Here is a 12,609-nt window from a genome sequence, read left to right as displayed (position 1 = left end):
AGGCAGAGTGAGGGAGAAAGAGGCAGTGTGAGAGTGATAGAGGCAGTGAGATAGATAGAGATGAAGGAAGGGAGATGGAGGAAGAGTTAGGGGGCTAGAGGCAGTGGGAGGGAGAGAGAGGCAGAGAGTGAGGGGGATAGAGGCAGAGAGTGAGGGATATAGAGGCAGTGACGGCGATTGAGTGAGGGAGATAGAGACAGAGTGAGGGAGATAGAGGTAGAGTGAGGGAGATAGAGGCATAGTGAGGGAGATAAAGGCAGAGTGTGAGCGAGATAGAGGCAGAGTGAGGGAGATTGAGGCAGAGAGTGAGGGAGATAGAGGTAGAGTGAGGGAGATAGAGGCAGTGTGAGGGAGATAGAGGCAGAGAGTGAGGGAGATAGAGGGAGAGCGAGGGAGATAGAGGCAGAATGAGGGAGATGGAGGCAGAGTGAGGAGGATAGAGGCAGAGTGAGGGAGAGAGAGGCAGAGAGTGAGGGAGATAGAGGCAGAGTGAGGGCGATAGTTGCAGGGTGAGGGAGGTAGAGGCAGAGTGAGGGAGATAGAGGCAGAGAGTGAGGGAGATAGAGGCAGAGTGAGGGGGATAGAGGCAGAGTGAGGGGGATAGAGGCAGAGTGAGGGGGATAGAGGCAGAGTGAGGGGGATAGAGGCAGAGTGAGGGGGATAGAGGCAGAGTGAGGGAGATAGAGGCAGAGAGTGAGGGAGATCGAGGCAGAGAGTGAGGGAGATAGAGGCAGTGCGAGGGAGATAGAGACAGAGTGAGGGAGAAAGAGGTAGAGTGAGGGAGATAGAGGCAGAGAGTGAGGGAGATCGAGGCAGAGAGTGAGGGAGATTGAGGCAGTGCGAGGGAGATAGAGACAGAGCGAGGGAGAAAGAGGCAGAGTGAGGGAGATAGAGCCAGAGAGTGAGGGAGATAGAGGCAGAGTGAAGGAGATAGAGACAGAGAGTGAGGGAGATTGAGGCAGAGTGTGCGTGATAGAGGCAGAGTGAGAGAGATAGAGGCAGAGTGAGGGAGATCGCGGGAGAGTGAGGGAGATAGAGGCAGAGTGAGGGAGATAGAGGCAGAGTGAGGGAGATAGAGGCAGAGAGTGATGAAGATAGAGGCAGAGAGTGAGGGAGATAGAGGCAGATCGAGGGAGATAGAGGCAGAGTGAGAGAGACAGTGGCAGAGTGAGGGAGATAGAGGCAGAGAGTGAGGGAGATAGAGACAGAGTGAGGGAGATAGAGGCAGAGAGTGAGGTGGATATAGGCAGAGATTGAGGGAAATAGAGGCAGAGGGAGGGAGATAGAGGCAGAGGGAGTGGTATATAGACAGAGTGAGGGAGTTAGAGGCAGAGAGTAAAGGAGATAGAGGCAGTGTGGGAGAGAGAGGCAGAGTGAGGGAGATAGAGACCGAGTGAGGGAGATAGAGGCAGAGAGTGAGGGAGATAGAGAAAGAGTGAGGGAGATAGAGGCAGAGTGAGGTAGATAGAGGCAGAGAGTGAGGCAGATAGAGGCAGAGTGAGGGTGATAGAGGTAGAGTGAGGGAGACAGAGGAAGAGTGAGGGGGTTAGAGGCAGTGTGAGGGAGATAGAGGCAGACTGAGGGAGATAGAGGCAGAGTGAGGGAGATAGAGGCAGAGAGTGAGGGAGTTAGAGGCAGAGAGTGAGGGAGTGACACAATGAGGGGGATAAAGGCAGAGGTAGGGATATAGAAGCAGAGAGTGAGGGAGAGGCAGAGTGAGGGAGATAGGCAGAGTGAGGGGATAGAGGCAGGGTTAGCGAGATACAAGGAGAGAGTGAGGGACAGAGAGCCAGAGTGAAGTCAATAGAGGCAGAGAGTGAGGGTGATAGAGGTAGAGTGAGGGAGATAGAGGAAGAGTGAGGGGGATAGAGGCAGTGGGGGGGAGATAGAGACAGAGTGAGGCAGATAGAGGCAGAGTGAGGGAGATAGAGGTAGAGTGAGGGAGATAGAGGCAGAGAGTGAGGGAGATACAGGCAGTGAGGACGATAGAGGCAGAGTGAGGGAGATAGAGACAGAGTGAGGCAGATAGAGGCGGAGTGAGGGAGATAGAGGCAGAGTGAGGGAGATAGAGGCAGAGGGAGGGAGATAGAGGCAGAGTGAGGGGGATAGAGGCAGAGTGATGGAGATAGGGGCAGAGAGTGAGGGAGATAGGGGCAGAGAGTGAGGGAGATAGAGGCTGAGTGAGGGTGACAGAGGTAGAGTGAGAGAGAGAGAGGCAGAGTGAGGGAGATAGAGGCAGAGTGTGAGGGAGATACAGGCAGTGAGGATGATAGAGGCAGAGTGAGGGAGATAAAATCAGAGTGAGGTAGATAGAGGCAGAGTGAGGAAGATAGAGGCAGAGTGAGGGAGATAGAGGCAGAGTGTGAGGGAGATACAGGCAGTGAGGATGATAGAGGCAGAGGGAGGGAGATAAAATCAGAGTGAGGTAGATAGAGGCAGAGTGAGGAAGATAGAGGCAGAGAGTGAGGGAGATAGAGGCAGAGAGGTAGATAGAGGCAGAGAGTGAGGGGGATAGAGGCAGAGTGAGGGAGATAGAGAGAGAGTGAGGGAGATAGAGGCAGAGTGAGGGAGATAGAGGCAGAATGAGGGAGATAGAGGCAGAGAGTGAGGGGGATTAAGGCAGAGAGTGAGGGAGATAGGCAGAGTGAAGGAGATAGGCAGAGTGAGGGAGATAGAGGCAGAGTGAGGGAGATAGAGACAGAGTGAGGGGGATAGAGGCAGAGTGAATGGGATAGAGGCAGAGTGAGGGAGATAGAGGCAGAGAGTGAGGGAGATGGGGGCAGAGAGTGAGGGAGTGACACAATGAAGGGAATAGAGGCAGAGGTAGGGATATAGAAGCAGAGAGTGAGGGAGAGGCAGAGTGAGGGAGATAGGCAGAGTGAGGGGATAGAGGCAGGGTTAGGGAGATACAAGGAGAGAGTGAGGGACAGAGAGGCAGAGTGAAGTCAATAGAGGCAGAGAGTGAGGGTGATAGAGGTAGAGTGCGGGAGAAAGAGGAAGAGTGAGGGGGATAGAGGCAGAGTGAGGGAGATAGGGGCAGAGAGTGAGGGAGATAGAGGCAGAGTGAGGGTGATAGAGGTAGAGTGAGAGAGAGAGAGGCAGAGTGGGGGAGATAGCGGCAGAGAGTGAGGGAGATAGGCAGAGTGAAGGAGATAGGCAGAGTGAGGGAGATAGAGGCAGAGTGAGGGAGATAAAGGCAGAGTGAGGGAGATAGAGGCAGAGTGAGGGAGATAGAGGCAGAGAGTGAGGAAGATAGACGCAGAGTGAGGGAGATGGAGGCAGAGTGAGGGTGATAGAGGCAGAGTGAGGGAGATAGAGGCAGAATGAGGGAGATAGAGGCAGAGAGTGAGGGGGATTAAGGCAGAGAGTGAGGGAGATAGGCAGAGTGAAGGAGATAGGCAGAGTGAGGGAGATAGAGGCAGAGTGAGGGAGATAGAGACAGAGTGAGGGGGATAGAGGCAGAGTGAATGGGATAGAGACAGAGTGAGGGAGATAGAGGCAGAGAGTGAGGGAGATAGAGGCAGACAGTGAGGGAGATAGAGGCAGAGTGAGGGAGATAGAGGCAGAGTGAGGGAGAGAGAGGCAGAGTGAGGGAGAGAGAGGGAGGGAGATAGAGGCAGAGTGAAGGAGATAGAGGCAGAGTGAGGGGGAGAGAGGCAGAGTGAAGGAGATAGAGACAGAGTGAGGGAGATAGAGGCAAACTTAGGGAGATAGAGACAAAGAGTGAGCGAGATAGAGGCAGAGTGAGGGAGATAGAGGCAGTCTTAGGGAGATAGAGACAGAGTGAGGGGGATAGAGGTAGAGTGAGGGAGAGAGTGAGGGAGATAGAGGCAGAGTGAGGGAGATAGAGACATACTGAGGGAGTTAGAGTCAGAGTGAGGGAGAGAGAGGAAGAGTGAGGAAGATAGAGGCAGAGTGAAGAGATAAAAGCAGAGGGAGGGAGATAGAGGCAGAAGGAGGGAGATAGAGGCAGAGTGAGGGAGATACAGGCAGAAAGTGAGGGAGTTAGAGGCAGACTGAGGGACATAGAGGCAAAGTGAGGGAGATAGAGGCAGAGTGAGGTGGACAGAGGCAGAGAGTGAGGGAGATAGAGACAGAAGGAGAAAGGTAGAGGCAGAGAGTGAGTGAGATAGAGGCAGAGTGAGGGAGACGGAGGCAGAGTGAGGGAGAAAGAGGCAGTGTGAGAGTGATAGAGGCAGTGAAATAGATAGAGATGAAGGAAGGGAGATGGAGGAAGAGTTAGGGGGCTAGAGGCAGTGGGAGGGAGAGAGAGGCAGAGAGTGAGGGGGATAGAGGCAGAGAGTGAGGGATATAGAGGCAGTGACGGCGATTGAGTGAGGGAGATAGAGACAGAGTGAGGGAGATAGAGGTAGAGTGAGGGAGATAGAGGCATAGTGAGGGAGATAGAGGCAGAGTGTGAGCGAGATAGAGGCAGAGTGAGGGAGATTGAGGCAGAGAGTGAGGGAGATAGAGGTAGAGTGAGGGAGATAGAGGCAGTGTGAGGGAGATAGAGGCAGAGAGTGAGGGAGATAGAGGGAGAGCGAGGGAGATAGAGGCAGAATGAGGGAGATGGAGGCAGAGTGAGGAGGATAGAGGCAGAGTGAGGGAGAGAGAGGCAGAGAGTGAGGGAGATAGAGGCAGAGTGAGGGCGATAGTTGCAGGGTGAGGGAGGTAGAGGCAGAGTGAGGGAGATAGAGGCAGAGAGTGAGGGAGATAGAGGCAGAGTGAGGGGGATAGAGGCAGAGTGAGGGGGATAGAGGCAGAGTGAGGGGGATAGAGGCAGAGTGAGGGGGATAGAGGCAGAGTGAGGGGGATAGAGGCAGAGTGAGGGAGATAGAGGCAGAGAGTGAGGGAGATCGAGGCAGAGAGTGAGGGAGATAGAGGCAGTGCGAGGGAGATAGAGACAGAGTGAGGGAGAAAGAGGTAGAGTGAGGGAGATAGAGGCAGAGAGTGAGGGAGATCGAGGCAGAGAGTGAGGGAGATTGAGGCAGTGCGAGGGAGATAGAGACAGAGCGAGGGAGAAAGAGGCAGAGTGAGGGAGATAGAGCCAGAGAGTGAGGGAGATAGAGGCAGAGTGAAGGAGATAGAGACAGAGAGTGAGGGAGATTGAGGCAGAGTGTGCGTGATAGAGGCAGAGTGAGAGAGATAGAGGCAGAGTGAGGGAGATCGCGGGAGAGTGAGGGAGATAGAGGCAGAGTGAGGGAGATAGAGGCAGAGTGAGGGAGATAGAGGCAGAGAGTGATGAAGATAGAGGCAGAGAGTGAGGGAGATAGAGGCAGATCGAGGGAGATAGAGGCAGAGTGAGAGAGACAGTGGCAGAGTGAGGGAGATAGAGGCAGAGAGTGAGGGAGATAGAGACAGAGTGAGGGAGATAGAGGCAGAGTGTGAGGGAGATACAGGCAGTGAGGATGATAGAGGCAGAGTGAGGGGATAGAGGCAGGGTTAGGGAGATACAAGGAGAGAGTGAGGGACAGAGAGCCAGAGTGAAGTCAATAGAGGCAGAGAGTGAGGGTGATAGAGGTAGAGTGAGGGAGATAGAGGAAGAGTGAGGGGGATAGAGGCAGTGGGGGGGGAGATAGAGACAGAGTGAGGCAGATAGAGGCAGAGTGAGGGAGATAGAGGTAGAGTGAGGGAGATAGAGGCAGAGAGTGAGGGAGATACAGGCAGTGAGGACGATAGAGGCAGAGTGAGGGAGATAGAGACCGAGTGAGGCAGATAGAGGCGGAGTGAGGGAGATAGAGGCAGAGTGAGGGAGATAGAGGCAGAGGGAGGGAGATAGAGGCAGAGTGAGGGGGATAGAGGCAGAGTGATGGAGATAGGGGCAGAGAGTGAGGGAGATAGGGGCAGAGAGTGAGGGAGATAGAGGCTGAGTGAGGGTGACAGAGGTAGAGTGAGAGAGAGAGAGGCAGAGTGAGGGAGATAGAGGCAGAGTGTGAGGGAGATACAGGCAGTGAGGATGATAGAGGCAGAGTGAGGGAGATAAAATCAGAGTGAGGTAGATAGAGGCAGAGTGAGGAAGATAGAGGCAGAGTGAGGGAGATAGAGGCAGAGTGTGAGGGAGATACAGGCAGTGAGGATGATAGAGGCAGAGGGAGGGAGATAAAATCAGAGTGAGGTAGATAGAGGCAGAGTGAGGAAGATAGAGGCAGAGAGTGAGGGAGATAGAGGCAGAGAGGTAGATAGAGGCAGAGAGTGAGGGGGATAGAGGCAGAGTGAGGGAGATAGAGAGAGAGTGAGGGAGATAGAGGCAGAGTGAGGGAGATAGAGGCAGAATGAGGGAGATAGAGGCAGAGAGTGAGGGGGATTAAGGCAGAGAGTGAGGGAGATAGGCAGAGTGAAGGAGATAGGCAGAGTGAGGGAGATAGAGGCAGAGTGAGGGAGATAGAGACAGAGTGAGGGGGATAGAGGCAGAGTGAATGGGATAGAGGCAGAGTGAGGGAGATAGAGGCAGAGAGTGAGGGAGATGGGGGCAGAGAGTGAGGGAGTGACACAATGAAGGGAATAGAGGCAGAGGTAGGGATATAGAAGCAGAGAGTGAGGGAGAGGCAGAGTGAGGGAGATAGGCAGAGTGAGGGGATAGAGGCAGGGTTAGGGAGATACAAGGAGAGAGTGAGGGACAGAGAGGCAGAGTGAAGTCAATAGAGGCAGAGAGTGAGGGTGATAGAGGTAGAGTGCGGGAGAAAGAGGAAGAGTGAGGGGGATAGAGGCAGAGTGAGGGAGATAGGGGCAGAGAGTGAGGGAGATAGAGGCAGAGTGAGGGTGATAGAGGTAGAGTGAGAGAGAGAGAGGCAGAGTGGGGGAGATAGCGGCAGAGAGTGAGGGAGATAGGCAGAGTGAAGGAGATAGGCAGAGTGAGGGAGATAGAGGCAGAGTGAGGGAGATAAAGGCAGAGTGAGGGAGATAGAGGCAGAGTGAGGGAGATAGAGGAAGAGAGTGAGGAAGATAGACGCAGAGTGAGGGAGATGGAGGCAGAGTGAGGGTGATAGAGGCAGAGAGTGAGGGAGATAGAGGCAGAGTGACGGGGATAGAGACAGAGAGTTTGGGAGATCGAGGCAGAGAGTGAGGGAGATAGAGGCAGAGGGAGTGAGATAGAGGCAGACAGTGAGGGAGTTAGAGGCAGAGAGTGAAGGAGATAGAGGCAGTGAGGGAGATAGAGGCAGACTGAGGGAGATAGAGGCAGAGTGAGGGAGATAGAGGCAGACAGTGAGGGAGATAGAGAAAGAGTGAGGGAGATAGAAGAGGTGTGTGGGGGCTAGAGGCAGAGTGAGGGAGATAGAGACAGAGTGAGGGAGATAGAGGCAGAGTGAGGGAGATAGAGTCAGAGTGAGGGAGATAGAGGCAGAGAGTGAGGGAGATAGAGGCAGAGTGAGGGGGATAGAGGCAGAGTGAGGGGGATAGAGGCAGAGTGAGGGGGATAGAGGCAGAGTGAGGGGGATAGAGGCAGAGTGAGGGAGATAGAGGCAGAGAGTGAGGGAGATCGAGGCAGAGAGTGAGGGAGATAGAGGCAGTGCGAGGGAGATAGAGACAGAGTGAGGGAGAAAGAGGCAGAGTGAGGGAGATAGAGCCAGAGAGTGAGGGAGATAGGGGCAGAGTGAAGGAGATAGAGACAGAAAGTGAGGGAGATTGAGGCAGAGTGTGGGTGATAGAGGCAGAGTGAGAGAGATAGAGGCAGAGTGAGGGAGATAGCGGGAGAGTGAGGGAGATAGAGGCAGAGTGAGGGAGATAGAGGCAGAGTGAGGGAGATAGAGGCAGAGAGTGATGAAGATAGAGGCAGAGAGTGAGGGAGATAGAGGCAGAGTGAAGGAGATAGAGGCAGAGTGAGGGGGAGAGAGGCAGAGTGAAGGAAATAGAGACAGAGTGAGGGAGATAGAGGCAACCTTAGGGAGATAGAGACAGAGAGTGAACAAGATAGAGGCAGAGTGAGGGAGATAGAGGCAGTCTTAGGGAGATAGAGACACGGTGAGGGGGATAGATGTAGAGTGAGGGAGAGAGTGAGGGAGATAGAGGCAGAGTGAGGGAGATAGAGACATAGTGAGGGAGTTAGAGTCAGAGTGAGGGAGAGAGAGGAAGAGTGAGGAAGATAGAGGCAGAGTGAAGAGATAAAAGCAGAGGGAGGGAGATAGAGGCAGAAGGAGGGAGATAGAGGCAGAGTGAGGGAGATAGAGGCAGAAAGTGAGGGAGTTAGAGGCAGACTGAGGGAGATAGAGGCAGAGTGAGGTGGATAGAGGCAGAGAGTGAGGGAGATAGAGACAGAAGGAGAAAGGTAGAGGCAGAGAGTGAGTGAGATAGAGGCAGAGTGAGGGAGATAGAGGCAGAGTGAGGGACAGAGAGGCAGAGTGAAGTCAATAGAGGCAGAGAGTGAGGGTGATAGAGGTAGAGTGAGGGAGATAGAGGAAGAGTGAGGGGGATAGAGGCAGTGGGAGGGAGATAGAGGCAGAGTGAGGGAGATAGAGGCAGAGTGAGGGAGATAGAGGAAGAGTTAGGGTGATAGAGGCAGTGGGGGGAGATAGAGGCAGAGAGTGAGGGGGATTAAGGCAGAGAGTGAGGGAGATAGAGGCAGTGAGGGCGATAGAGACAGAGTGAGGGAGATAGAGACAGAGTGAGGCAGATAGAGGCAGTGTGAGGGAGATAGAGGTAGAGTGAGGGAGATAGAGGCAGAGAGTGAGGGAGATACAGGCAGTGAGGACGATAGAGGCAGAGTGAGGGGGATAGAGGCAGAGTGAGTGAGATAGAGGCAGAGTGAGGCAGATAGAGGCGGAGTGAGGAAGATAGAGGCAGAGTGAGGTGGATAGAGGCAGAGAGTGAGGGAGATAGAGACAGAAGGAGAAAGGTAGAGGCAGAGAGTGAGTGAGATAGAGGCAGAGTGAGGGAGATAGAGGCAGAGTGAGGGACAGAGAGGCAGAGTGAAGTCAATAGAGGCAGAGAGTGAGGGTGATAGAGGTAGAGTGAGGGAGATAGAGGAAGAGTGAGGGGGATAGAGGCAGTGGGAGGGAGATAGAGGCAGAGTGAGGGAGATAGAGGCAGAGTGAGGGAGATAGAGGAAGAGTTAGGGTGATAGAGGCAGTGGGGGGAGATAGAGGCAGAGAGTGAGGGGGATTAAGGCAGAGAGTGAGGGAGATAGAGGCAGTGAGGGCGATAGAGACAGAGTGAGGGAGATAGAGACAGAGTGAGGCAGATAGAGGCAGTGTGAGGGAGATAGAGGTAGAGTGAGGGAGATAGAGGCAGAGAGTGAGGGAGATACAGGCAGTGAGGACGATAGAGGCAGAGTGAGGGGGATAGAGACAGAGTGAGTGAGATAGAGGCAGAGTGAGGCAGATAGAGGCGGAGTGAGGAAGATAGAGGCAGAGTGAGGGAGATAGAGGCAGAGGGAGGGAGATAGAGGCAGAGTGAGGGGGATAGAGGCAGAGTGAGGGAGATAGGGGCAGAGAGTGAGGGAGATAGAGACAGAGTGAGGGTGATAGAGGTAGAGTGAGAGAGAGAGAGGCAGAGTGGGGGAGATAGCGGCAGAGTGTGAGGGAGATAGAGGCAGTGAGGATGATAGAGGCAGAGTGAGGGAGATAGAATCAGAGTGAGGTAGATAGAGGCAGAGTGAGGGAGATGGAGGCAGAGTGAGGGGGATAGAGACAGAGTGAATGGGATAGAGGCAGAGAGTGAGGGGGATAGAGGCAGAGAGTGAGGGAGATAGAGGCAGAGTGACGGGGATAGAGACAGAGAGTTTGGGAGATCGAGGCAGAGAGTGAGGGAGATAGAGGCAGAGGGAGTGAGATAGAGGCAGAGAGTGAGGGAGGTGGAGGCAGAGAGTGAAGGAGATAGAGGCAGTGAGGGAGATAGAGGCAGACTGAGGGAGATAGAGGCAGAGTGAGGGAGATAGAGGCAGACAGTGAGGGAGATAGAGAAAGAGTGAGGGAGATAGAAGAGGTGTGTGGGGGCTAGAGGCAGAGTGAGGGAGATAGAGACAGAGTGAGGGAGATAGAGGCAGAGTGAGGGAGATAGAGGCAGAGTGAGGGAGATAGAGTCAGAGTGAGGGAGATAGAGGCAGAGAGTGAGGGAGATAGAGGCAGAGTGAGGGGGTTAGAGGCAGAGTGAGGGGGATAGAGGCAGAGTGAGGGGGATAGAGGCAGAGTGAGGGGGATAGAGGCAGAGTGAGGGAGATAGAGGCAGAGAGTGAGGGAGATCGAGGCAGAGAGTGAGGGAGATAGAGGCAGTGCGAGGGAGATAGAGACAGAGTGAGGGAGAAAGAGGCAGAGTGAGGGAGATAGAGCCAGAGAGTGAGGGAGATAGGGGCAGAGTGAAGGAGATAGAGACAGAAAGTGAGGGAGATTGAGGCAGAGTGTGGGTGATAGAGGCAGAGTGAGAGAGATAGAGGCAGAGTGAGGGAGATAGCGGGAGAGTGAGGGAGATAGAGGCAGTGTGAGGGAGATAGAGGCAGAGTGAGGGAGATAGAGGCAGAGAGTGATGAAGATAGAGGCAGAGAGTGAGGGAGATAGAGGCAGAGTGAGGGAGATAGAGGCAGAGTGAGAGAGACAGAGGCAGAGTGAGGGAGATAGAGGCAGAGAGTGAGGGAGATAGTGACAGAGTGAGGGAGATAGCGGCAGAGAGTGAGGTGGATATAGGCAGAGATTGAGGGAAATAGAGGCAGAGGGAGGGAGATAGAGGCAGAGGGAGTGGTATATAGACAGAGTGAGGGAGTTAGAGGCAGAGAGTAAAGGAGATAGAGGCAGTGTGGGAGAGAGAGGCAGAGTGAGGGAGATAGAGACAGAGTGAGGGAGATAGAGGCAGAGAGTGAGGGAGATAGAGAAAGAGTGAGGGAGATAGAGGCAGAGTGAGGTAGATAGAGGCAGAGAGTGAGGCAGATAGAGGCAGAGTGAGGGAGATAGAGGTAGAGTGAGGGAGACAGAGGAAGAGTGAGGGAGACAGAGGCAGAGAGTGAGGGAGATAGAGGCAGAGAGTGAGGGAGATAGAGGCAGAGAGTGAGGGAGTGACACAATGAGGGGGATAGAGGCAGAGGTAGGGATATAGAAGCAGAGAGTGAGGGAGAGGCAGAGTGAGGGAGATAGGCAGAGTGAGGGGATAGAGGCAGGGTTAGGGAGATACAAGGAGAGAGTGAGGGACAGAGAGGCAGAGTGAAGTCAATAGAGGCAGAAAGTGAGGGTGATAGAGGTAGAGTGAGGGAGATAGAGGAAGAGTGAGGGGGATAGAGGCAGAGTGAGGGAGATAGGGGCAGAGAGTGAGGGAGATAGAGGCAGAGTGAGGGTGATAGAGGTAGAGTGAGAGAGAGAGAGGCAGAGTGGGGGAGATAGCGGCAGAGTGTGAGGGAGATAGAGGCAGAGAGGTAGATAGAGGCAGAGAGTGAGGGGGATAGAGGCAGAGTGAGGGAGGTAGAGAGAGAGTGAGGGAGATAGAGGCAGAATGAGGGAGATAGAGGCAGAGAGTGAAGGGGTTTAAGGCAGAGAGTGAGGTAGATAGGCAGAGTGAAGGAGATAGGCAGAGTGAGGGAGATAGAGGCAGAGTGAGGGAGATAAAGGCAGAGTGAGGGAGATAGAGGCAGAGTGAGGGAGATAGAGGCAGAGAGTGAGGAAGATAGACGCAGAGTGAGGGAGATGGAGGCAGAGTGAGGGGGATAGAGACAGAGTGAATGGGATAGAGGCAGAGAGTGAGGGGGATAGAGGCAAAGTGAGGGTGATAGAGGCAGGGAGTGAGGGAGATAGAGGCAGAGTGACGGGGATAGAGACAGAGAGTTTGGGAGATCGAGGCAGAGAGTGAGGGAGATAGAGGCAGAGGGAGTCAGATAGAGGCAGAGAGTCAGGGAGTTAGAGGCAGAGAGTGAAGGAGATAGAGGCAGTGAGGGAGATAGAGGCAGACTGAGGGAGATAGAGGCAGAGTGAGGGAGATAGAGGCAGACAGTGAGGGAGATAGAGAAAGAGTGAGGGAGATAGAAGAGGTGTGTGGGGGCACGAGGCAGAGTGAGGGAGATAGAGACAGAGTGAGGGAGAGAGAGGCAGAGTGAGGGAGATAGAGTCAGAGTGAGGGAGATAGAGGCAGAGAGTGACGGAGATAGAGGCAGAGTGAGGGGGATAGAGGCAGAGTGAGGGGGATAGAGGCAGAGTGAGGGGAATAGAGGCAGAGTGAGGGGGATAGAGGCAGAGTGAGGGAGATAGAGGCAGAGAGTGAGGGAGATCGAGGCAGAGAGTGAGGGAGATAGAGGCAGTGCGAGGGAGATAGAGACAGAGTGAGGGAGAAAGAGGCAGAGTGAGGGAGATAGAGCCAGAGAGTGAGGGAGATAGAGGCAGAGTGAAGGAGATAGAGACAGAAAGTGAGGGAGATTGAGGCAGAGTGTGGGTGATAGAGGCAGAGTGAGAGAGATAGAGGCAGAGTGAGGGAGATAGCGGGAGAGTGAGGGAGATAGAGGCAGAGTGAGGGAGATAGAGGCAGAGTGAGGGAGATAGAGGCAGAGAGTGATGAAGATAGAGGCAGAGAGTGAGGGAGATAGAGGCAGAGTGAGGGAGATAGAGGCAGAGTGAGAGAGACAGAGGCAGAGTGAGGGAGATAGAGGCAGAGAGTGAGGGAGATAGTGACAGAGTGAGGGAGATAGCGGCAGAGAGTGAGGTG

Source organism: Scyliorhinus torazame, chromosome 16, assembly GCF_047496885.1.
Source record: "Scyliorhinus torazame isolate Kashiwa2021f chromosome 16, sScyTor2.1, whole genome shotgun sequence".
In the NCBI taxonomy this organism is placed as follows: Eukaryota; Metazoa; Chordata; class Chondrichthyes; order Carcharhiniformes; family Scyliorhinidae; genus Scyliorhinus; species Scyliorhinus torazame.
This window is presented reverse-complemented; position numbering follows the sequence as displayed.